Source organism: Microcebus murinus, chromosome 7, assembly GCF_040939455.1.
Source record: "Microcebus murinus isolate Inina chromosome 7, M.murinus_Inina_mat1.0, whole genome shotgun sequence".
Taxonomy (NCBI): Eukaryota; Metazoa; Chordata; class Mammalia; order Primates; family Cheirogaleidae; genus Microcebus; species Microcebus murinus.
In genome coordinates, this window is record NC_134110.1 from 74161060 (window position 1) to 74188207 (window position 27148).

Consider the following 27148-nt stretch of genomic DNA (forward strand, 5'->3'; position numbering starts at 1 on the left):
ACAACCAAAATGAACCAACCATTCTTTGGTTCCATTCTTTTGGTTGCTCACAGATTAGCTCAGTCAGCACAGAGCTCTTGGCCTGCTTGTAGAAAAATCAGCCTACTGAGTTTCAAAGGTGAAAAAAGTGTTTCCCCCCTTTATGAAAAAGTGAACCGTGGAGCAAAGGCTCTGGACATGTTGGTATTCAGATTAAGTGAAGTGAGAGCTGCTGATCCACTGGCGCTAATTAAAATCAATATTCCAAACAATGAAATGCCAAGAACTCCTGGGAATATGAGAGGGCTGCCAAATGTAATTACTGTATTGACACTCAGGAAGAAGCCAGCATTTATCCTAGAAAACATAGGGGAAAAACAACCAGCCTTGAAGTCAGTAAAATTTGGCAGACATTTTTTTCTCATAAAATTGACTTCACAAAGTTAGTTTTGACTAGAAGTAGAAATAATCAATTTTAACTTTATCCTAATTAGCTTTAACCCACATGTTTAAGTGGAGAAAAAGGACAAATAAACATGTCAAAAAATCCAGAGGAATCCCTGTGCTAGTTTTCTTGCATCAAATAGAAACACATGTAGAGTTTATTTGATTTTGAAAATAAATTTCGGAGAGGTGAAACCAGTTGTTCTACCTCATACAGTAAATCAATTAGTAGATAAACTAAGAATTTAAATTTTGATTTGCACCATTTGTGAACTACACGATGACCCTCAGCTCCTCCCAAGAGTACAGCATTGTTTGTAAGAGAACCTTTTAGCCAAACTGGGTCATCCAATGAGGCTTCAGTATAGTGGTCTTCAGTTACTCATTCAGCTGGGGGTGCATTCTGATTTTTTTTTTTTCAGGTTGTCTTAAAACACTGAAATCTTAAAACTTAAACTCTGAAATCAGAAATAAAAACTTCTAACATTTTCTTGACATAATCCTCATTAATAGAAGTAATATTGTGAATGAAGTTTCCAATATTTTCCAGGACATATGTCCTTTTTAATAACAGTCTGTTAATAATTGTTCTGTGAACATCTAAACAGTACAATTACAGTTCTTAAAATGACCAGCAGTCATTACTCAAAAGCTTCCTTACTACACAATTACTGGGTCATGTGCTTCTCCTGTGCTTCTGGGCTACTCTGGCATGATTCAATTTTTGTTTGGGAAAAAATAGATGCTGTTTGTGTCAGCAACAACAAAAAAAATCACCATCTTTTATGGTAACCTAAAAAATGAAAACTTGCATACTTCTTATGAAATCAAGCTTGTAGAAAGTATGTATTAGGAGTATTGTATTTCTATGATGTGACCGAACATTGATTGATTATGTGTCAGGTTTAACATTTTTATAGGGATTATCTCATAATTTAATTTGGACATTACTCCTTTGAGGTGAATACTACATTTAATTCCATTTTACAGAGAAAAAACTGTTTAATAACAATTCCTGTGTCACCCAAAGTCACACAGTAAGTGAGGATATGAGATATGAAAATAATTCTTAGAAGAGATAATGAAAGTCCCAGGCATAGTGGTGAGGAGAGGAGGAGGCTGATTACATGAGAGGCAGAAGGAACTAAAGGGATGATTGGAAAATTCCTTGATTAATATACTTGGCAAGGCACCAAAGAATTGAAGGAACCATTTCTAAACTTTCATGAAGCCAGTCTCTGCTCATCAAAAGTCATGCTTAAGGCTTCTGGATGTGGTTTTAAACTCCGCTTTGGGGTTCAAAGGCACTGCATTAGGTTTGGGGCTGATATATCCAGCCAATCTCTCCAAATCTCCAACTAGACCCCAAGGTCACGTGGGGCATGTGTACATAGGTTCCTGTGTCTTTTTTTTTTTTTTTTTTTTTTTTGAGACAGAGTCTCACTTTGTTGCCCTGGCTAGAATGAGTGCCGTGGTGTCAGCCTAGCTCACAGCAACCTCAAACTCCTGGGCTCAAGCGATCCTTCTGCCTCAGCTTCCCAAGTAGCTGGGACTACAGGCATGCACCACCATGCCTGGCTAATTTTTTGTATATATATTTTTAGTTGGTCAATTAATTTCTTTCTATTTTTAGTAGAGACAGGGTCTCGCTCAGGCTGGCTTCGAACTCCTGACCTCGAGCAATCCGCCCGCCTCGGCCTCCCAGAGTGCTAGGATTACAGGCGTGAGCCACCACTCCTGGCCAGTTCCTGTGTCTTATTTCCACCAAAGAAGAACCAAATGGAGGAGATTGCCCTAGAAAAGAGCATTAAACTCCCAACAGAAGTTTCAGGAATGAGTGATAGGGAGCAGAAAGTACAGATTTGGGGGTTACCAAGTTGGAGACCAGTCATCTCCCACTTGCACCATGTCATCAGCATAGGCTCTTTCCAAAGTTAAATTTTCTTTGTTTGATAAAGAGGGAAATCAAACAATGATCTACAGCTTTTTGATTTGTGTCTTACTTTAAATCCTAAGTTGAATGAGGACTAGATCCTAATAAGCTACAATTTTGTATTGCTTTCCCCTAACTAGAAACCACAATAGATATGTTGTCTTTTGTTCTTTGCCAGTGTTGTCAGACTGAGTCTTTGCACTATTGTTAGGCTTCATGATCACTACACTTTCCACATTTGGTGACAAAACTCCAGGCTGCCTGTGTCCAAACCAAACAATAGCCAGGGAAGGACAAAAGTTCATTCATGAGACAGTGTTAGAGCTCCTTCAGAATACAGAAACTAATTTTTTTTCCCTTTTAAATGGGAAAGAAACACACAGGATAGATTATTCTCATTGTTTGTGCTATCACAAGGACAGAGAGTGACATTTGCTGCTCATAATTCTTTCCTTCATTCTTGCTGACAAACATCTACCTAGACTATTCAGAGGAGAAGAGGTAGGAAGATTTTATTTGAACATAAATGTTTATAGAGAGAGAGGGTCGACATTCTCACTGGATCTTGAAACTAGTTCCATTTAAAACACATCCTTTCCAAGCTTCCTCTTAATATTTAATATTAAATTAATAAACTAATGACACATTACTTAAATTAACATTTAACATTGGAAAGATGCCTTTAAATAATATTAATAACATAATAATAATGCCTTTTAACAATGTAAAAACAGAGAGATTTTATATAGAACTCTCTAGGCATGAGGTAACAAGAGGCAACAGGCCCACTTTCATGTAATGGATGAACAGTTTAAATTCTCTTCCTTGTTGTGTTAGACCTGGAGATTGGATTCTGGTAACAGCCATGAGTTTAGGTGTATGAAGGAGAGTATCTCATAGAAATCTTTAATATTCTGATATAATGACAGATCTCTCTGCCTCAAAATGCAATTGATTGCTTTCACTCCTCTAATTTACTACCATTTCTGAAATATGTCTTGCCCTAAGCCACCTCTACAAACTAAATGACCAACAAAACATACTTTATTTATCCATTCATTCATTTATAGAAGACTTACGAGCATCTACTATGTACCAGATACTATGCAAGGGGCTGGAAAACAAAGATGAATAATAAATCATTCTCTCTGGCCTCAAGGAGCTCACTGATTATTTCTGTAGGATCAGTGATGGATATAATCACAGTAGTAGCTAACATGCATTGAGTGCTTATTATGTGTCAGGCAGTTTTCTAAGAACTTTACATGTATAAAACAATATTCTTTTGGAGATAGACATAGTATTCCTATTTCACAAGCACAGAAACCAAGGCATAGAGAGATTAAGTGACCTAATCCTAAAACTACACAGGACAGTAAGGGGTAGAGGTAGGATTCAAATGCAGGCAATTTGACCTGGAACCCATGCTCTTATGATACGGAAAATGGCGGGTGCCGGGACACGGCTGCTTGCCACCTCCCCATTGCTCTGCATCTCCTCGGGCCAGTGCTGCATTTGGCCAGCTGGAGGACACACTGCTGGGGCCAGACCTCCAAGGGCCGCAGGGACCCCCGAGTGCTGCTGCCTGTTTCCAGCCACGCTGCTTACATGATCCTGATTGGGTAATTTTTGAATCCCACTGTTTTTGATTGGCTGTTAAAGCTTGTTGCTGATTGGATGTTAAAGCTTGTAGTTGATTGGACGCTTCTTGAGCCCTACCAGGGGTATAAAAGCAGGGGCAGCCGGGCAGGAAGGGAAGAACATCGGAAGATACGAAAAGAGCTGTAGTACTAGGTGTGCTGAGCCTGCTGTAGAAGAATAAAGGCTGTTCTCTGACTCTTCATGTGCCACTCGGTTCTTTCCCTGGTCAAATGAATAAGAGCTGTAACGAGAGCTGTAACGCTGGCTGTACACATTGCCACAACACTTAAGCTCTATGCATTGCCAAAGGTGGTGCTATGGAAACCAGAGAGAGAGAGAGCCTCAACTGAGCTAATGATGGCGGCAGGTCAGGGCTGACTTTCAGAATGAAACAGAACTGACGCTGAGCCTTAGAGAGTGAGTAGGAGTTAGCTAGCGAAGCGATGAAGAAGAGAAGGTGAAAACATTGTAAAGATGGCCGTAGAAGTCAAGCTGAGGCATGTGTGTGACACACAGCATCGAGAAGGGGCATTTGCACTGCTGGTGGTGGGGGGTGGGGGCTGGGGTCTCAGGGAATCTGATGTGAAGAGGGATGCAGATGGTGGTTAGCAGTGAGGCTAGGACAAGTTGGTGGGGCCCCGTTAGGATGGCCCTTGGGGCTTCCTTAGGGAATTTGGATCTTATCCTATTCCTGATACTCATCTATGTTTTTCTAAATTTTTTTTTTATTGTTTGTTTACATTTCTATGAACTACAATTCACAAGCTGAGTAAATGCTAAGTCAATTTCTATGGCCCTCAGTTTCCTCATGTAAAATTTACGAAGTTTGGGTTAGATGACCTCTTAGATCCCTTCTAGTGTTTAGATTTAGATCTATCACATCCGTTTAGTCTCTTATTTATGTGATTAAGTTCTTAAGCTGAACTTTACCAAATTAATATATCTCTGCCTCAGCTCAATATAGAAGCAAAGTCCAGTGAAACCCTAGGTAATAACAGTTTAAAGGACTAATGCTTCCCTTTCCTCATGGCAATGCAGATGATGGCCATAACATTAAGGAATGACACAGCAGGAGGAGAATTACACTTTGTACAAGGTGTACACGGGGCTAAGTACAAATTCTACACTGTTGAGGCATGATTCTCATAAAACATTATTACTGCACCGTATCTAATCCCTTGTTCATTGGCTTTCCTGTTGGCAATGAACTCCAATTCAGACACGCAGCTTTGAATTTTCATCTCTTCTCCCAGTTGCTTCATTCCCATTTCTTGTTCTGCCAAAATAATGTTGTCATGCATCCCAGTCAACTCCATCCTTCCAGTCTCTTGTTCTTATCTGTGACCTTCCTCTGTTTGGGGACCTGGCTGTGGAATTCACACCTTTAATCTGTCCTGTGCACAACTATCTTTTCTCTCTCATTTCAGGCAATAAGCTTTGCTTCCCACCTCTCTATAAGTGTAGCTTAGTTTTGTTTGTTTGTTTTTTTTACATTCCTTAATGTACTTGGAATGAATTTTCCTTTTGCCTTAAGTTTCTTGAAGACTACTTGTTTGCAAAAACTTATGAGTTATTTTTAAGATTTTGGTTATCACATAGGAAGAAGGAACTGGCAAGACTCACAAGGTATATATAAGGATAGATTTTTTTTTTCTTCCTTTTCCTTCTTTCTATTGATTCCTCTCCCATTCCCTCCCCTTTTCTCCTTTCCTCCCCATCCAGAAAGGATGAAAACAGTTTTAAGGAGACATACAATATAACTAGATTTGATCAAAGTAAAATTTTGTGGCTGGGAGATCAAGTCAGAGGGGAAATAAGAGGGGGAAGTGAGGAATGAGGCTACTTTCAGACAAATGATATGAAGCCCTTGTTCCATGTTTGCAAGGGGCAAGGCACAAACTTGGCTCCAGCCAATTTAGCAGCTAATGGGTAAAGGACAGTCTAATTCGCTGTATCTAAAGGATAGTAATGAAGCAGCATCGTCGTAAAGATCAACCTTCCTTAGGGCTGAGAATTGAGAAATTTCTCCCACCAATCCTCCTAACAAAGACCCTCTATGTGCAGCATTCCCCTCTACATCCTTACAAAAAGCCACACATATGAGACTTTTTACAGGTCTGTACTTTGGGGCTTATATCATGCCAAAGCCAATTCTGTAGGAGTAATTTAGGGGGCCATGATGTGCTGTGGTCCTGATGCCCAGCTTTCTGCTGGGCTGGTTAATGCAGGGGTAGATTTTAGAGACTGAAGAGCAGCAGTGTATTCTATGTATTGTATGGTTCATTAGTCACCAGAGATGACCTGGAATGTGAAAAAGCATCCATGGCCTAATTTATTTGGATATGAAAATTCTCTTTACAGATTCAAAGTGCACATTAGCATATAAGGACTGTGAAAAGTCCTGCAGTAAAGAAATGTTCTTACCTTTCCAAACATATCTAAACATAGAACTGGTTTTTGTTATTGTATTGTTTTTATCTCCCAGTTCATTACTTGGGCCACTTCACTATGTTTGAGTATAACCAATTCCATGAACCCCTATATATTTTTTATAATTTTCTCCCTTATTTAACTACTTGACCCTTTAAGTTGTTTCCCAGAAATGATGGACTTGAGCTTCTGTCCTCTAGCAATCCTCCTGCCTCAGCCTCCCAAAGCGTGAGCCACCACACTCAGCCTGAAATGATAGCTTTTCCACAAGTGAAAGTAGTTGAAATTTTGAAGCCCCAGGGCAGACCTCCTGATAAACAAGATTCACCACCCCTCACAACCTGCCCCCAAAGAATGTAGCCCCTTGTGAGACACACCACGACCTGCCCCAAGGTATGTGGCCCCTTCTTTAAAAGCCCATGATACCCCTTAGTTAGAGAGATGGATTTGAGGCAGTTTCTCCCCTTCTCCCAGCAAGGAATCTATCCTATTAAAAATTCCTTTCTTCCTTGGCAATCCTTATTGTGTCAATAATGGGATTTTTGTGCAAGGAGCAACTGGGTCTAGACTGAAACTTCCTTGCAATTTTGACGACATGAGGAACAGATGAGTAGTTAATGAAATTAATTGGGTTAATCAAACACAACTGTATTAGAAATTATACCAGCTTTTGGGTTGTTACAAAATCATTATGGATATTAGATGAAATGGAATTAAATCTCACAAAAGATTTCAATAACATTTTACTTTAGGTCAAACAAAAGCTGTTCCCTTTGGAATATAAGAAAATGTCCATTTTGATATTTAAAATATGTCTGGGCCCAGTGGCTCATGCCTGTAATCCCAGCTTTTTGGGAGGCTGAGGTGGGTGATCACTTGAGGTAAAGTTTGAAACCAGCCTTGACAATGTAGTGAAACCCTGTTGCTACAAAAAAAATTTTTAAAAATTAGTCAGGAGTGGTGGTACATGCCTGTAGTCCTAGCTACTCGAGAGGCTGAGGCAGGAGGATCACTTCAGCCCAGAAATTGGAGGCTGCTGTGAGCTATGATTGTGCCACTGCACTCCAGCTTGGGTGACAGAATGAGATCTTGTCTCAAAAAAAATTAAATTAAGCAAAAAATTAAAAAAATCTTAAAAGACTACTTAAAATACTACTGACACCAATGTAATATACTTATACTTGTTTTCAAGTATAATGAACATAATTGACAAAGAAATCTTTCAACGAAGGCTGAGATCTTTCTGAGCAGAGTGTTTCATCTTTTTTTTAAAAGTGAAACTGGTTAATCATTTTTAATATTGTTGAGCTGTACCATGATTAAGTTTATAAAACAAATATTTCTTAGATAAGCATCAAAAAACTCTGTCAGGGAGCTTTGTTTATTTAATCTCTAGGTAGAAATGAATAATTAACAATAAATTCTATCTTAGTTTTCTTTTTCAGTGTAAAGAGGCAGGATATTAATGAAAAATATTTAAAGAAACACTGTTGCAAGTTTTCTGTTTCTATTATTAGATGTGCAAAATTCTCACCAAAACTATTTTTTCCCCAAGCAAACAAACAAATAAACAAGCACCAATGAATGGATTGTGTATGAGTCAGAAGTTTTCCCTGAAATATTTTCCAAGCAGCACCTTTGCAGTAGTTATTTCTTTTGCATTCTCAGTCCTTTTCTTCCTGTTAGTTATACCAACATGCTATTTTGGGATCACTATTTATCTGAGGTATAATGAAGATTCTAGGTTATCTTCATTTTTAGAACCCACATAACAATTAAATTCTCCTACCGAGAAAATTACTAGGCAGAAAGAAGAAATCCTCTTTGATTACATTAGACTTTGCTGGATTAGGAAGAGTTTTGCACATGGGACATTTTTAAAGAAATATAAACTATCATTTGAAACTTATAGTGAGAGAGATGTTTCCCTTTTGAAAGCTACAGACAGTACAAAACATTACAACTAGAAGGGATCTTATCCCATAATTTTATAGACACAGATACTGACAAAAGAGATGGAAGTAGATTTTTCCCATGATCAAACACAAGTTAGTGTCAAAAATGAGAATAAAGCCTAGACTTTTTTTAAGGTGGAAAGAAACTTTATAAATTTAATTAACATTTTAGAAAGCCTGGACATTCTGGGTTTTTTTGTTTGTTTGTTTGTTTGTTTTAGCTAGTCAAGCAAAGCAGTGGAAGTGGAGAAGGAACAAAGGAATCTGTAACTGGTTGGGATCATTTAGTTGTAAACACCACTGCACTCGGACCAGCCTGGACATTCTTATTCTTATTCCTAGACTAGGGGTCTTCAAACTTTTTAAACAGAGGGCCAGTTCACTGTCCCTCAGACCCTTGGAGGGCCATTGGAGAGTGTGGCGCACATTCCACACATGTGCACTGTGGGCCTGGGACCAGTCGGCTGCTAAGCAGGACAGGCAGCGGTGGCAAAAACACACACTGTGGGCTGGATAAATGTCCTCGGCGGGCGCATGTGGTCCTCGGGCCGTAATTTGAGAACGCCTGTCCTAGACCATCAGTTTCATTCATAGAAATCTCTCTAAATAAGTAACATCTTTTTCTGTTGATCAAATCGTCAGGTTTTAGTCAGAAATGTCTGTTCTTGACACACCCATGGCTGAAGAAAGAACAGACGCCCCAAAGTTAGGCCAGTACGAAAATGAGATTTATTGAGGAGAGAAAGACAGGATTATAGGGCAAGAGCAAGATGTAGGTTTACAGAGCATGATACACACGCCACAGATGACGACCAGATCCATTGTCGCAGCAAGGGGAGAGCAAAAGGAAGGGCTCAAAAAGGACCTGTTTACGGCCTGCGTCTTGTTTCACAGTGCCTGCATTGGGACCTCCCTAGTGCCTCAGATTTCACCATAGAACCACATTGATTGGACAGTTGGGTGTTGCATTACTACACATGCAGGTTGTTCTAGGTTAATTTCCGGAATCTATGGCACCTATGCTGCTTGGCTTGTTGGTGAGAGAGTCCTCTGCATTCTTTTGCAGCTGGCACACTAAGTTATTGATGATTGGCAGATTTGTAGGGTATTTCCACCTCCCCCACATATGGAGAGGATTAGGGTGGGCAATTGCACCAAGGCAAAGTGCCCACTTTAATCCCTATTGAAGACCCAGAATCCTTAACTATCTACCTAACAAAATGAGTATAAAAGAATGCAACGTAGAGTTTATAATTATTTATTAAGCACTGACTATAAATAATATAATAGCAACACACGGAAGCCAGAATAAGCAATTCCGGTGTTTGAGGGAAGCTCACCCACACTCAGGCCACTTACTGCACTGAGAAAATGAACAACATGTAGTACATCACACAGCTGATCCTTGGTTCTCCTATTCTTCTTTCAAGTCCAGCCACCATTTATACGCTGGTGACATTGAAATATGAGGAAGTCCATTGAGGCTGGATACTTTCCGGACAGCCATCATATATGCCTGTAGCCCAGCCCTCTGTCCTATGGTCTAGCATCATAAACCTAACTGCCTTTAACACATCCACTTTCCTAAGTATCTCGATCTCCTTAAACTTATGCATATGGGGAAATTTGAGTTCATCATCTTGAAGCTTCAATCCTGTCCCTACCCTGAAATCCTATCTCAAGAATGCTCTCAACATCCCTTCACCTTCCCAGCCTGAAAATCTGGGCACTGCCCAAATGCCTTCCTCCCTCCTAACCCTCAAAGCCAACCAGTTACCATGTCCTAGAGCTGTTACCTCAGTATCTTTTGCATCTATGACCCTCTTTCTTTCTTTATGGAACTTTAGTTCAAGCTTCCATCATTTCTGGTGCATTGCTCAGGAAACAGATAATATATTTATTACTTTGGTTATCTGAACACTTTCAAATTCTGTGTAAACTAGTACTAGTACTGTAGAGGTGCAAAAGGGGTGATCTCTTTCCTCCCCAACATAAAAGGTCATGACCAATTCCTCTGTAACAAAGACAGGTAAACAAGAGAAAAGCATAACAAATCTATGTGCACCCATGTGTATGGGAGTCATACAAAACATGAACTCAAAGAGGAGTCAGGTGATTGAAGCTTACATGCCTTCTTCATAGAGGAGAGGGCAATGAGGGAATGATGGGCTCAGTGCTCAGGCAGTGGTTAACAAAAGATTCTCTTTGATTATTATGCAGATGACAGCCCCCAGATAAACTCTTGGAGCTGCCCTTAAAACAATAGATGAAAAGCCTGCCTGGGCATGGTGAGGACCCCAAGTCACTACCCTTCTCTGGTGGTGGATCTTTCTTGGTTACTTGATGAAATTGCCAGGGAGAAGGTCATAAGATAATTATATTTCTTTTGGAAAGAAGCTTTCTAAGTCAGATAAGAAAATTCTAGAAAGAGTCCCACCCAGTGCTTCCAGGAAAGAGGATCAGAGAGACAGAGAAGTGGGGGAAAGGTCAGAAAAAGACCTCAGTTCTGAGGCTTATTTCTGAGGCCTTTCAATTTTCAAAGCACTCTGCATGTGGAGGTGCCATATTTTGGGAAGTCCTTTTCCGTGACCCAATAGTGTTCAGCGTGGATCCTTGCTTAGGAACTGGCTGATACTAAAGGCATGTTGCTTGGTTCAAGTTGCTGCTTCAATTGCCTATTATTAATACAATATCCAAATATTCTGTTTCCTCCTTATTTTGTCAAATATCATAAGAGATAAGGAAGGGAATATGGCCTTTGTGAGTATATGATTAAATAGGTTATAATAATTTTCATGGAACATATTAGTAATCTCCTGACTGGGGAAAGACATGTATAGATAGATATAGAAATACACAAATGGCAGCATGTTCTGTCTTCCTCTTTTAAAAATATTTATTCAGCTCTAAGAAAGGCATGAAGTTAGCAGTGTAGATAAAAGTTAAGCAAATAAAGGTTCACACACAAAGGATGGTAAAAATGAACTGGGGTTACAATCAATGGAAGAAGCTTTAGAATATGTAAGTATAAATATGTGTGCATGCACTCGTGTGATTATCTCATTTTCTCCTATTCATGACCAAATGCAATTTTGAGCTATTGCTTTATAAATATCAAGACTGCAGCTGACAGCCCTGACTTTTGAAAAATGGCACATGGACTGTCTGAAAGATACAATGGAGGATAAGTTGTTTACTCTCTTAATTCTCTTTACTGTAATTTTCCTCATAAGCTCATTGATTTGATCCCTTTTCTGATTTTTCTTTGCCACTATTTTAAAAAATCCATACTTTCCTTTTAATTCAAAGAAGTCAAAGAGTCTAATTAATGGCACCTGCAAAACAGACTAGGCAGCAAAACAGACTACCTGCATTTCATAACTCTACTCTATGAGAAAGCATCTGGAATTACAAAAGGGCATTTGTGCTTCAGTCAATAGATGTACTTTCTATGTCTTTCCAACCCAATACACTCAGCCAAATAATTCATATGATTCTTATTCAGAAGAGGAATCCTGAAAAGAAGTCGATCAGCTGTGAATCTCTTTCTTTTCATTCTGTTCTTCATTTCTAGAGTACTGTAAATAGTTCACATATCTGAGAACGCCCACAGAACTCATAAGATTATGTATAAGAAAACATATTGGCAGGTAGGAGACCATACAGATGCAAAATAGATTCACAGGACTTTCAGAGTTAGGTAAGAGCACCCAATCCAACTTCTTTATTTTATAGATTAAAAAACCTGATTTTGTCATAGAGAAATAATTCAGACTTAGTTTACACAGTCAGTAAATGGACAAGTTGATGTTAGTACCCAACATGATTGTTATTTCATCAAGAGGAGATTGAGGACAGGAAGCATGACAGGAGCTATTGCATTAAGGCTACATATTCTGATGTGGCATTTAAGTAATGTCTATTCCCAAGCCCGTATCATCAAATTACTTCATCTAAGTTTAAGCATGTTGGACCTGAGAAGAAACTATATACAGGTCTTAAAATAAGTATAACAGTGAGACAGAGCAGGGACCCCTCTGAGGGGCCTGCCAGGCCCCCCACGCATGGAGATAAAGGGAAATCTTGCATTCCTTCAGGGGAAGTTCTGGGCACCTGGCTAGCCTTAAAAGTGAGTGGGCAACCTGATGAGAACACTGGCCCTCCAAGGGAACTAGAATCACCAAGTATTTTTTTGGTTCCCTGTGGAAACTGAAGGAATTCAAGATTTTCCTTTATTTCCATGCTTGCGGGGACCTGGTAGGCTCTGTCTCATTTGAGAAGGTGAAGCAACCGCCGAACTCCAGCACCTAGCCCAGTTCCAAACAAGTAATAGGACTTGAATAAATATGTGATGAATGAATCAGTGAATGAATAAATAGCTTTACACTGAAGTTGGGGCCAAATAGGAGATAACGCTGGGCTCTACGAACATATTTAAGGTCTTAGGCTGGAAAATTACTACCTCCTACAGCTCTAGCCATAGAATGGCTTCCCACATGAGTCTCTCCTCTTGATGGGGCTGTCTATGTAAAGAATGCTGAAGAATTTCAGAGCTAGAAAGAAAAAAAAAAATTCAGAGCTAGAAAGAAAAGAAACTTCAACCATCTCAATTTATAGACTGAGGTCTCAGAAAGTTTAGAAACAGATTTAAGAACTGATAGTGAGTGAGTGGAGGATCTGAGACCCTTTCATCCTGTGCTTTTCCTACCACATCATCAAGAGTCGTGGTGAAGTTTATGTGTCTATCACAAATTCTTGAAGGGCTGGAGGATGCTGTAATCCTTCGAATAAACCCACTATTGCTCCTAGCACCAAAGGAATGCAGGGAGGAAGTTCTGGGGTGGATAATCACCATTTCTGTAGCTCAGTCCTTCAAACAACTATTCCACCCTTTCCTCCTACACATCCATACTATTCTGAAGGGCTAGAAGGAGAAGCTCCTCCACTTAATCACTTAATCAGCATAATAAGTATATGCTGAGAATTGTTCTTGGCACTAGAGACTAAGGTAACAAACCCCGCCAGTTTGCTTAGGACTTTCCTAGTTTTAAAACTAAAAGTCCCACATCCCAGGAACATCCTCAGTTCTAAGCAAACCAAGATGGCTGCCACCCTACTAGGCATAGAGTGGCAAACAAAGAGCCAGTCTCTGAACTCGGGGACTCTACGGTCTAGCAGGGGGAACACACGCACAGAACACATACTGTGTTTCCCCAAAAATAAGATAGGGTCTTATATTGATTTTTCCTCAATAAGACACTCTAGGGCCTATTTTAAGGGGATGTGGTATTTTTTTTTTTTTGTCGTTTTTTTTTTTTTTTTTTATTTCGGCATATTATGGGGGTACAGATTTTAAGGTTTCAATAAATGCCCATTTCCCCCCCTCCCCCCAAAAGTCTGAGTCTCCATCATGACCATCGCCCAGATGGTGCACATCTCACTCATTATGTATGTATATACCCGCCCCCCTCCCCCCTCCCACCTGCCCAATACCCTATTACTGTAGTACCTATGTGTCCACTTAGGGTATTTTTTTTTAAGTATGGTACAACACTCTACATTTATTCAAATATAGTTAAGTCGTCTTCTTCTGGAATATCATCATAACTCTCCAAACCCCAAATTTCATCCTGAATTTCTTGCAACTCTATTTCCTTTAGAACCACTGGCCCCATCTCTCATGTCGAGCAATAGAGCTCTCATGGGGTAGATGAGAAGGGCTGCTCATCTGCTTTACCGGTCCGCAACGAAATGCATGGGTTGTGTAAATACGCTGCGTAGCCACGCCCATCACTAGGTCTTATTTTCGGGGTAGGGCTTATATTGCTTAGAAATCCTGCTAGGGCTTATTTTATGGGTAGGTCTTATTTTCGGGGAAACACAGTAATTACAAAATATATATGAATATTTTAAAATTTAAGGATAGTTATTTTGATTTTATTTATAATTTTACAGTATTTTATTTTATTTAGTACTTACAGTATTGTATTTAGTTATAAGTCCTACAAAGAAAGGTAGTCTCATAGGTCAAAGAATGCTTTTTTAAAGAATATTTAGGCTGAGACCTAAGGGTAAGTAGGTGTTAACCAAACCAGGAGGAGCAGCAGAAGGAAGCAGCAGAGTCTGGCATTGAAGGAGGGCAGTGCTCTGTGCAATTGAGAAACGGACAGGAGGCCTAATGATGCCTGGTATTAAGGGTCTTGTTAGAGATTTTTAACTTTATACATAGAGCAAATGGAAGTCATTGAAAGATGCTAAGGAGGGCTGAGACATGATCAGAATTGTTTTAAAAGGTTATTCTGGCCACTGTTTGGAGTATGAACAGGGGAGTAGTGCAGAGAGTGGCTGTGGCAGAGCAGTGAGGAAGCTATGGTGTTAGTCAAGGTGGCTTGAACCAGATGGACAAAGGCAGAGGTGGAAAGATGAGGACAGACTTGAGAAATGTGAGGGAGACAGAACTGACAGGACATTGTTGGTTGGTTGACTTATGAGAGACCATTACTCACACAGTAACACTGGGTTGAAACATCCTCAGTTCAATTTTGGCAACAATGCATTTGAGGGGCTAGTAACATATCTGATGGGAGAGGCCAAGCTGTGCATGTGCTCAGGATGCAGAAGAAAACATGGAAGTGGAGATATAAATTTGGGGGTGGTCAATGATGATATTTAAAGCCATAAATAATATTACTTAAAGGCATATTCATTAATTAATTAAATTATTTAATTAATTTAATTTATCATCTAGTTATTTAATTAAATAATATTAATTAAAGCCATAGATAATATTACTTGGAAAGACTATGAAGAATGACATAAGAAGAAGGCTTGAATTGAGGTTTGTTTGCTGTTGTTCTTGTTGTTTTCCAGGTAGATGCAGTGGGAAGGTGGGAAGGTTTTTGCAAGAGAGTGACTGAACAGATATACTATGGAATCTGAGTCAGCTAAGTAAGGGACAAAAGACCAAATAAGATTAATGAATAAACAGAAAGGAAGAAAGTGGACAAGAGGGGGTGATCAAAACATTAATGAACCCAATGATGTGAAAGAACAATTGCAGTAATAAATAGTTGAGTGAGTGAGTGAGCTAGCTAGAAGGTTCAAAGGAGTGTGATTTTTAACTAGTGATTTGGAGGTGATACTGTTTCTCTTTGAAGGCACTGGTGTGGCCTTGGGATGAGATGGCTGTTTATCCACATTAAAGTCTCCTAAGATGGTGGCTGACAGTGGGGTGGGAAGGAAGTGTTTCTCAGCCACGGAGTCTTCTATCACTGACGGGCAGATGATTAGGAAGTCAGTGAGTGGCTGACTCACAATGAGGAGGAGAGAGGGTGGTTTAGCTCAGTGGTAGGAGCCTCAAAACGGATGTAGTATTTTTCTTTTTAAAACAGTGGGGCAGGGAATGAGGGAGAGAGGAGAGTCTGCAGGGAGGAGGAACAATGGCCTGAAAGTGGGGGAGCAAAGAAGACACGAACCAACTTATCATTCCTTAGCTACCTGGAAGGTACGGGAAGACATGCATCTACTTGAGGGTGTTGTGGGAAGTGTAGGTCCCTCTGAGAACAGCCAGGTCTCAGGTAAGGCAGGGAGGTGGAAGAAGTTGAATATGTAAGGACATAAAATTATGTTCCAACAAGCATAGCCATGGTGCTTGGGAGGCAAGCAAGGAGCAGGAGTTTGGGTCCAAACAGCCTAGAGATGATAGGTTTGTTTAACAAAGGAGCTTTTTCTGGAGCAGTAACTGGGGAAACCAGGAATGGGTGAAAGATTGACTGATTCACGCTTGAGGGAGTAGAAGTGTTCGGGTGTGGTTAGCAACGGCAATGATTGTGGTGTGGAGCAAGGTGAGACTTTCTTGTAGTCTTCTCTTGTAGGGAGTTGTAATGAGCATGGCAGGTGAGGTTGGGAAAGCACTAGGAGTGGGCAGCATGGGGCAAGTTGGTGAGTCACCATCCCAGGGCTGAGGGAGGTCACCTCCAGAGCCACGCTGCCAGATGGCGACTGCCTGCTAGCGTCCTTCTGCTTTCTCACGACCGGTGTTGAGTGGAACTCTAATTGAAAGAGTCTGTGAAAAAATTCTAAATATCCTAATGTTCTCTTATATTTTACAGTGCCCTGTCTGTCCCTTTGTAGTTGCTGGTCTAAATAATAAAAAGAATAGAGACATGAGTAAATGATCCATTGATTTCAGAATCTCCCATTTCCAAAGAGTAGAAGGAAAAACCCTTTTGAAACCTATGTTGTCTTCTCTGGTTCTCATGGAGTTGACCTGGGCCCTTTAACAGCTCTAGCTTCCACTTGGTCTTCAAATTAACTCTTCATGGAAGTACTCGTAATTAAGTATACTTTGATCTTTATCTATCTTTATTCTAACATTCAATAACTGCTTTGTTCCAATTGTCATGGCTTTACAAATTGTGCTTTGCTAAGTGACAACTATTACTGTATATGTCTCCAGTTTTGTTTTATCCATCCATTTTCTTCAATATCGGCCTCAGTATTTAAAAATGCTGTTTCCCTCACTGAGTTTCTCAGGTCAGAGTTGCTAAAAGCTGGCCCAATGATGTGTCCAGCCTCCTACCGTGTCTCTGTATAACTTCTGACAACCTCGTTGCAATGTGAAAGTTCACTCTTACGAAGTTTCCTGAAGCAGGACCTGAGAAAGAACAAATGAACACTAATCTGCCAAGGGTTAAAGATTTTTTTATATATATATTTCTGTAAGCTGTGTCCTTTCTCTTGCAAAATAACCAGTTCATAGATTGCTTGTGTTAGCTGATAGCTATGGGTTGGAAACACCTTGAGAGTATGTTAGATTTTAGCCATGAACCTAAAAATTAAAATTAAGAAATAAAAGGCTGAGAATTTGAACTTTCCTATGCTCTGAAGCCACACTCTGCATATGGTGTTTACCCCTGAGGGTGAAGTAGTTCAGTCTGATCAGCCAGCGCCAAACGGATGTCAAAGCCCAAATCCCTCCGGGTTTTTATTTATGTAACAGTCTCTCCTTGGCCTCATCACAGATAGGCCAGAGGGCTGCAGCCCTTATCTGCAAACCACAACCCATGGTTTCTGCCTTAGTTGCTCACTTCATTTACTTTAAGGTCTTTAAAGAAACTACACAGGCTTCTATTTAGAATTATGTACAGCTAGACTAAACTGCTTCATTCCTTGCTTGTGTCCCAATCCAATGAAAGGAAAGGTCTGGGCAGAGTTTTCTAGGTCAATAATGCAACCCTTATTCCTTGTTCTGGATTGGGTAAGGATTTGTTTGATTATAAGTTGCATTTGTTTGCTTGATTTTTAAAAATATATATTTATTTGTGTGATTGTTAAGCCTCAGGTTCTATGCTCTAATTAATGTTCTTTAAAATAAACAACAAATGCAATAAGTGCCGTGTATGCTCAGGGAAGGATCAAGCCCAGACCACAGGACCAAGATTCATGGACCTCATTGTGATCCATGCTTCATCCCGCCAAAGGGTCCTGCTCCTCCGAAACAGTCCTGTGTGCTTCGTTTAGAGAAGCTGACACTGCTCAGGAAAATTTAGAATTCGTTTCCCAAAATTATCTGCAGGGAACCCAAGAAAATATGGCACATCATCTGAGTGTCAATACCTCAATTTTACTAAAAACAAAACAAAACAATCACCCTCAACCCCTGCTGTCATCCAGTTTAGTTCCCCCACGTTATTTATAATGAATTCTCAATGAATTTTGAGAGTCTCCCAAATACTGAGTCCACTCTCAAGGTAACGATTTGTCACTGTTGAAGATATTGGTGTATTGATGGGAAAAAAATTGGGGGTCAGAAGTTGAGAGTCTGTTTCTTACACCTAGGAAATTGACTTTGCGGATTCCTCCGGTCTCCATTTGTCATCTGTCAGACATGGTTAGTAGTCACCCCTTCAAGTACGCGTGCAACAGGATCCTGTTAGCAGTGCACTCCCAGAAGGTGTATCGTGATAACCCCCAGGTTCTTGTAAGGACTGGATTAGACAATGTTTGTGCACTGGCTCCACGAATGAAAGTGTTATTTAATTAACACACTTCAGGCCCTGAAAACAAATGAAAAAAGTTCTGGAAATGTTTTGATCATTGGCAGCTTCACCAGAGTAAATATTTGGCTCACCGAGGTGCCTGGAACTCAGTGAATAGTTATCAAATGGATAAATTTATCGAGCACTGGGACTGCAGGAGAAAATCAATATAATGTACTCATGGTCTAGAATATGTGGATAAATAAATGAATGATGATTCAAACTGGTAAAATACATAATCGTGTATGTTAGGTGAGGTATCTGACATTATTAACACCTAAATTTCATACCTTAAGAAAGCTTACACTTGAGGTTTATTTCCTAGAGACAAAAGCTCTGGTTAACAATCTCCTAAACAAAGAAACTAGAAGAAAAAGGCTGGGTGCAGTGGCTCATGTCTGTAATTCCAGCACTTTGGGAGGTTGAGTCAGGAGGAACATGTGAGCCCAGAAGTTTGACACCAGCCTAGGTGACAGCCTATCTCTACAAAAAAAAAAAAAATAGAGAAGGAAAAAGAAATTTTTTCTGTGATTCTCTTTCTTGGCCTGATCATTAACTATTAACTCTTGGTTCTATTTGAGGATAAAAAGCCATTCCTTCATTTGTTACTTCATTAATCACTTTATTATGCATCTTCCTGTGATAAGTGCTGGGGTACACCATGAATGAGACATTCTGCCAGCCTATGTGTAGTTCACATTGATACTTTGCTACTTTCCTAAATCTAAAGGCTTCTGATGGGCAGATAATCACAGCCAACTACAGCACTGGATACTGCATGCACTGATAATTTCTGCAATAATAGAATCATCTTACTGTTATATTGCCAGGAAAGGGCTCCACAGGCAAAACAGAAAGGGAGTGAATCCTGTAACTAGATAATTGAGGTCAGGTCAGAACAGCTTCCTACAGATGATTTACAACCTCAGGGTCCAGGATAACTACCCACTGTCATTTCTCAATTATAATAATAATACCAATAATACATTTGAATAGTGCTCTAGGCACTATCTTCATTTAACATATGAAAGTTGGGGCTTAGGGAGCCAAGTAAGCATAGTTTGGGGGTGATACAGCCAGGGTAAGATTTCAGGTCTCCTAATTCCCAGCCCACACATGTTCAAGCACACCATGATGTCCTTCTTCTGATTATTTCTTTTCCCCACATTTCCATATTAAAATTCACAAGCCTTATTGTAGGATATGATAGAAAAGTGTGATCAGTTCATTCACTAAGATTTTTCTTGGAAATGAGAGAATACACTAGATCTTAGTCTAGAGAGTACTTAAGAGGTTTGCTCATGGACATGGCAACCGTCATGAAACAGTCATTGTTACTGAATCTATAAATGCTTTATTGGGTTTCTTGCTAAGAGCAACGGATATTTTACATGTGCATATGTTAAACATTATCAGTAAACAAAGGAATTTACAGAAGACACCTCAGATGTTGGTATGATTTATTTGTTCCAAATGAACTGATCGGTATGATTAAGAATGGATTCACACAAAGGTGTCTTTTATTTCAGAAGTTTTATTTAATAAGCCTTAAGTCAGTGAAACCACACATGAGCCAGCTCTGGGAATCAAAATGGTTTTTATATTGATATCATAACCAGATGTGTAGGTATGTGATACGCGGCACAGCAGCCTAATGTAGAAGTTGCCTGAACTCTGACTTTGTGAGGGGCTTTGAGCCATTTAGTTGAACCATCCTGAACCTCTGTGGGAGGGGTGAGTCTAAACTTCCAGGGATGCTCTGAAGATAAGTAAAGTAGGAGGCTTTTAATTTTAACCAAGGACTTTGAAGTTGGGAAGACCAGTGTGGATCCTAGCTCCCCTCCTTGTCATCTGTGTGCCTTGGATAGATTCTTCCTTCATAATTCTGCACTTCATTTGCATTGTCTATAATAAGGAAACGATACCTACATCATAGGGAGGATGATACAAACTGGTAAAATATATAATCTTATATGTTAGGAAGGAGAATTATATGAGATACTATGTTCAAAGCAGTTGGTATAATATCTGGCACATAAATAAAAGATTTTAGTGCTACAGAAAGAAAAGCTATTACATACTGGCCAACGAATTCTCAATATTTGTTTTAGTGGGAAAGAAAGAAATGTAAATACCCTAATGGTGTGTGCACCTTGAGGTAGGAGAGGTCCAGATAAACGCATCTTCTGTCTGAATAACGGATCAGGTCTCAAAATGGAGGCTAAGCATGAGCAATGCATGGGGCCTGTCATCAAATAGTCCTGGACCTCCCAGGTGGCAGGCAATACATATTCCCAGTAAAGAGGACGATAAATCTGTCTACACAATAGCATCCCCTGTCTTTACCTTAAGTGAGGTCGATTCTGGGGAATATGATGTAAACCTAGCAAAAGCTTTTCACTCAGAGACCAAGAAGCCTGCTGAGAAATTTCTTCAGAAGGGAGGAGATGGTTGGGTCAATGCATTTGGCCTAATTAGAAAGTCTCAGTCATGAGTCAGAGAGTACAGTATGTACGGCGTCAGCCATTCAATACAGCTTGATCCATTAGGCTTTATTTCTTACTATTTGGCCTACCTTGGGCAAATGACCAGTATTAATATCCTATTGATATGTAACAAATTACTACAAGTTTAGCCCCTTAACACAACAGCCATTTTTATTAGCTGACACTTCTGTAGGTCAGAAGTGCGACATAGTGGGCCTGTGTTCTCTGCCCTCTGAGTCACACAAGGCTAAGGTCAAACTGTCAGGTGGGCTCGGTTCTTATCTGGAGGCCCTGGGGAAGGATCTGCTCTCAAATTCGTTCATGTTTTTGGCAGAATCTTGTTTCTTGCTCTGTAGGTCCAAGGTCCCAATTCATCACTGTCCACATAATGTCCATATCTTCTTAGAGGCCACCGCATTCCTTGTCACATGTCCCCCTCTACATTCAAAGCCAACAACAGCACATGGAGTCCTTCTCATGCTTAACATCTCTCAGACTCCCCTTCTGCAGCTTATTGGAAGAAAGCTCTGCTTTCAAAGAGCTCACTCATATGGACCACACCTACCTGGTTGATCTCTGAATCACAGGGGAAATTGACTTGGGACTTTTAAGTACATCTGTCAAAGCCCACCACGGCCGTACCTATATCAGTGCTTGCCTGAATAACCGGGGAGTGGGGATCTTGGGGGCTCCTCTTTAGGATTCTGCGTACCATGTTATCTAAATTCTCTGAGTCTCAGCCTTCTCTTCCATAAACTTGGAATAATCATAGTGCCTACCTTATAAAGTTGTTGTGAGGATGAGATGATGTAATATGTGTAAAGTGCCTAGAACAGTTCTGGTACACAATAAGGGAACTGTTTAAGTGTTTGTTATTACTGTTTTGTTGAGGCCTAGTGGCTCTGTCCTGGGAGTTGTACCTAGTTAACTCCATGGTGGTTCCTGGTTTCTATTAATAGCAGCGCTGGTAGAAGTGACGTCAGTGACCAGGAAGAGACAGACATACCTGGTGGGGAAGCACAGGAATGTGGCAGTGCCAGGCAGACAGGGAAGTGCCCAACAGAAGAGGGCACACTGGGACAGAAAGTAAGAAAAGACACAGACCACTGGTGACTGACCAGACTTATTCCTGAGCACCCTAGAGACATCTTCCATGGAGTTCTAGAAATGCATAAGGGATACTTTTCAAGCTAAGTCCTAGCTACACATTAAAATCCCCTGGGAGGCCAGGTGAGGTAGCTCATGCCTGTAATCCTAGCACTCTGGGAAGTAGAGGCAGGAGGATTGCTTAAGCTCAGGAATTCGAGACCAGCCTGAGCAAAAGTGAAAACCATCTCTACTAAGAATAGAAAAATTAGCCGGGTGCTGTTGTTTGCGCATATAGTCATCAGCTACTTGGGAGGCTGAAGCAAGAGGATCCCTTAAGCCCAGGAGTTTGAGGTTGTAGTGAGCTATGACGATGACACTGCATTCTACCCAAGGCAACAGAGTGAGACTCTGTCTCAAAAATAAATAAATAAATAATAAGGAAATTGAATCCCCCTCCTCACTATCCCCTCTTAAAAAAATTAAAAAAAAAAAAAAAAAAAAAAGAATCCCTTGGTAGCTTTTCAAAAAACTTAGCCTGAGTTTCACACCAGACCAAGTGAATTAAAATTTCAGGCCAGTGTCTAAATAGATTTTTAAAAGCTCCCCGACTATTTTGATGTGCTGAGAGGATTTAAAACTACCAGGCTAAAGAGAGTTGGGAAAACACAATATAGTTCTGAAAGAGACCAAAGAATTCTCATTCCTTAGAGGCTACACTATCTAGGGCAGAATATGCAACAATCCATTTGGAAGTAAAATCTCTTTTTCTTTTGGGCAAAAAGTGCCTTGGTTGCTAGGGGGGCAAATGGAGGTGTGCTCTGGCCTGGTTCTTGCCATAGCAGGATGGAAGGCGGGAGGGACAGTGGCCCCAGTAGGACACATGGGACAGGGAAGCAGCAGTGAGGAGAAGCAGGATTGCAGCGGGAACAGCAGCAGTGCAGGGAGCATCTGCCCCTGGTGAGTCCCACACTCACCTGCCAGACACTGAGCAGCAAGCGCATTGGGCCAGGCAGGGGAGGGTGGTGCAGGGGGGGTGGTCTTAGTCCCATTTTCTGATGCTAGAACAGAAGACCACAGACTGGGTAAATTATAAAGAAAAGAAGTTTATTTGGCTCACGGTTCTGGATACTGGGAAGTCCAAGAGCATGGCATTGGCATCTGGTGAGGATAGTCCCATGGTGAAAGGGCAGAAATGAGCATGCAAGACAGAGAGAGTAAGAAGGGTGGACTCCCTTTTATAACAATCCACTCTTGCAGTAACTAACCCACTCCTTAGACACCCACGTTAGTCCATTCATGAGCTCCACCCATCTGACCTAATCACCTCTTATGAGGTCCCATCTCCCAATACTATGGCATCGGGTATTAAGTTTTCAACACATAAATTTGGGGGACACATTCAAACCATTGCAGGGATCTATTAATAGACTCAAAATAATAAAAATCAGTGGGGATGCAACTAATACCACTGTGATTGTTACCAAAGCCCTTGATTTTTCTCTATGATTGCCTAGGGAAATAAAAGTAACATGTTGGAGTTAAGTTTCTTGGTTTATTTGTTTGTTTGTTTGTTTATTTGTTTGTTTGTATCAGCAGACTTGTCTTGGCTAGCATTAAAGCCAGGTTATGGCCCTTGGGCACACACCAGATGGGAGAAATTGAAAAGGCAGCTGCAAATGGGTTGAATATGGGTTAGGAATAAGCAAGTCAACTCAAAGCTATTGCTAAGCCACAGGGAAGGCAAATCGCATAATGGAGAGTTAACAATATATTAAAACATGTAGACTTTTTGAGTATTGTTTCTCTTTTAAACTGCTTTCATGACTTCTCTATGCCTATTTAATAGTACTTGGAATTTTTAAAAAATTATATTTATTCATTAATATCACACCTTTATTCCAAAAACAATTTAGATTACTGTTCCATTTATAAATTCTTAGGTCAATTTTTTAAAATTTTAAAACCTTAATTAAATAAAAAAAAAAATTTTAAAACCTTGATAATTTATACTTCAAAATATTTAATGATTCCATCTTTGTTTGTATAGTTTTCTAGCAAAAGTTTAACTTTAAACCATGCCCTTGAATGGCATAATACTGCCATTCAGTTCTCTTAAGGTGCTTTTAATCTTTATCTTTAAAGCACTTTCCTGAAAAGAACATTTTCTGGCACACTTTATCCCCTACTTGATTTTGAGTCCCTTGTTTGGCCAAGATATTGGTGGGAAAGGTTGCATGAATTCAGGACCTTGGGCACTTTCAATTTTCTTCACAGTGAACTCAAGACCCAAGGCAATCATTTAATACTCTTTCCCATATTTAAATTGGTTTTCTCATTGTGCCAGCTTGACATGTCTTTGTGTCTTAGGGCTCAATGCTGATGTGAATTATTAAAGATAAAACTAGTAGGCTGATCAAGTGGAAAAATAGATTACAGGCTGTAGAGACCTGTCAGTGGAACCCAAAGTAAGGGGAGGCTTGGGCCAAAAGACAAAAGGCCCTAAGTGATTCCTGAAACAGAAAACAGAACACAGCACTCTTGCTTTCCAGACACACGACAGCAGAAAACAAATTTTTGTTTCTTTTTAAAGAATTGTCTTTACTACCTAACAGCTTATCAAAACACTCCCAAATCAAAGCAGATACAAATATAATAACTGGGTCATTGTACATTCTCAAACCTAAATTGGCTCCCTAGTTGTGAAATATGCATGTGTTTAAAATTATGTGCATAAGTAAGTGGCCAGAATTACGTTTTTAAGGTATTAATTTATTCTTATTTGTTTTATTTATTAATAATTAGTTTGGTTAAATTTATCACTTGGGGAGAATTTTAATATTATCCATACAAAAACTATGTTTAAATGCTTTAAATGCTATAACCAGGTATAGGTGTCATTTGCTCTTGGGTCAAGCACAGAAACCAGCCCTTCGATGCCTTCCAGTCATGGATGGAGGGTGGGAAGCAGTCGCAGGTGGAAACTCACAACATTCAGAGCTCAGCCACCATCCTGCCTGCACCTCTAGTCTTAAAATACAACCTCTGGCTTTGTAGAAAATGAATCAGTGATGTGAATAGGTTGGCTACCTAATTTAGTGAAGCTATTCCAGATATTTTTTATTTAAAAAATGCAAAACTGCCTGAGAATGTCGAAGCCCCAGCAAGAGAAGGTCGGTGCTATTTTGGGCCGTCTCTGAAGAATATCACAGAGAAGGGAGGGAAGAAAACAGAGGTAGACACATCTGGGATGCTATTTTCAGGTTCCTGGATCCCAGAAAGACTGCAAAGCTGGAAGGAGACCAGAAGTATGAAAGAAAATGATTTATGAGTGAAATCGTGGCAGAATAAGAAGAGCGACTATTCAGGGTGTAGCTGAGAACTTGAAAACCAAGGAGGATAAGAAAAGGCAGGAAAGATTTCCTCACCTGTGTCAGTCCATGGAGGGATTATACATTGTATAAGAACCAGAGCCATAATTATGTAAAGAAGTCACTGGTCACACCGGGGCTGAATGCCTCCAAGACCTTGAGGCCTGTGAATCAGATATTCTTTTTTTTTTTTTTTTATTTCGGCATATTATGGGGGTACAGATTTTAAAGTTTCAATAAATGCCCTTCCCCCCCTCCCCCCACAAGTCTGAGTCTCCAGCATGACCATCCCTCAGATGGTGCGCCTATCACTCGTTATGTATGTATATACCTGCCCCCCCTCCCCCCTTCCCCAATACTCTATTACTGTAGTACCTATGTGTCCACTTAGGTGCTACTCAGTTAATACCAGTTTGCTGGAGAGTATATCTGGTGCTTGTTTTTCCATATTCTGAAGACAGAACAGAAGCTCTCAGTCCCAACTGGGTTTTAGCTTCCCCCGAGAAAAGTTTAAAAAGTACCCACGCCTGAGCCTCAGCCCCAGAGTCATTGTCCAAGGACAGTTTTCCATAATACGAATACCTGTATAAATGACATGAAAACATTTTTAAAAAGGAATATTCAAGTCAAAGATATTTTTTAAATAGCAGCATAATATTTTAATGGAAATCTTAGTTAAGTGATTAAATATGGAAACTTTTAAATTTTAATTTGAGGAACTATAATTAATAGTAATGAAACAATTTATTGTGGTGTCTTCCTACAATGATTATATGAACAAAATGACGGAGACCTCTGTACTCTATAAATCAGTGCTCCTCAAACTTTAACAGGCATAAGAATCATCTCATGAAAGTTACTAAAAGGCAGATTCTGATCAGGTAGTTCTCCAAGGGGCTTGAGATTCTACTTTCTGTTGTTTTTCAAAAAATAAAATTCCTTTAAATTACTTTAAAAATTTTAACTGACGCATTATAATTGTACATATTTATGGGGTACAATGTGAAGTTTCACATTGCATACTGATCCAATCAGGGGAATTAACATATCCATCACCTTAAACATTTATCATTTCTTTGCAGAGAGAACATTTCAAATCCTCTCTTCTGGTTATTTTGAAATAGTCAATATATTATTGTTAGCTACAGTCACCCTATTGTGCAATAGAACCCCAGAACTTGGATGAACCTGGAAGACAGGATGTTAACTGAAATAAGGCAGACACAGGAAGACAAATACTGCCTGATCTCACGCATATGTGGAATCTAAGAAACTGATCCCATAAGGTAGAGAATAAAACTGTGGTCACCAGAGAGGGGGTAGAATAGAAGGAAGTGGAGAATGGGGAGTTACAGGTCAATAGATACAAAGTCACAATTAAATAGGAAATTCTGCTTTCCTAATGAACTCTCAGGTGAGACTGAAACTATTGGGACAGGCACGCACATGTAACAATGAGGCTACAGTATTTTAAGGGACCTCTTTTCCCATATTCTCAAATCTGGAAAACATCCAGAAATGATTTCTACATGAGATTTGGCACGTTCACTTTCAATCCAGGAGGGTGGAGTTGGAAGAAGAAAGATTTTTTTTTTAATGTATCGTGAATGACTCAGCATTTACCTTAAAAATATAGAGGCCATGAGGAAAGCATTTCTTAATTAAAGAAATTTCATCCCTACCATTTCCAAAAAGAGTCAATTCATGTGCTCTAAAATTAGATCTTGACTTGAAATAAAATGTTAAATGCCATAAATAAACTATGAGCACAAGAAAGGCAGGG

The 27148-nt window shown here is 39.8% G+C and overlaps 1 long non-coding RNA gene across 1 annotated transcript in view; it reads left to right on the top strand.

The window, feature by feature from the left end:
- The first annotated feature begins 2767 nt into the window (after positions 1–2767).
- The window catches only part of LOC105876546 (uncharacterized), a 33965-nt gene continuing 9584 nt past the window's right edge, over positions 2768–27148 (top strand). The window contains exon 1 of the long non-coding RNA XR_001156538.2: positions 2768–2857. This is a non-coding gene — a long non-coding RNA (uncharacterized LOC105876546). The remainder of the gene's footprint in view (positions 2858–27148) is intronic.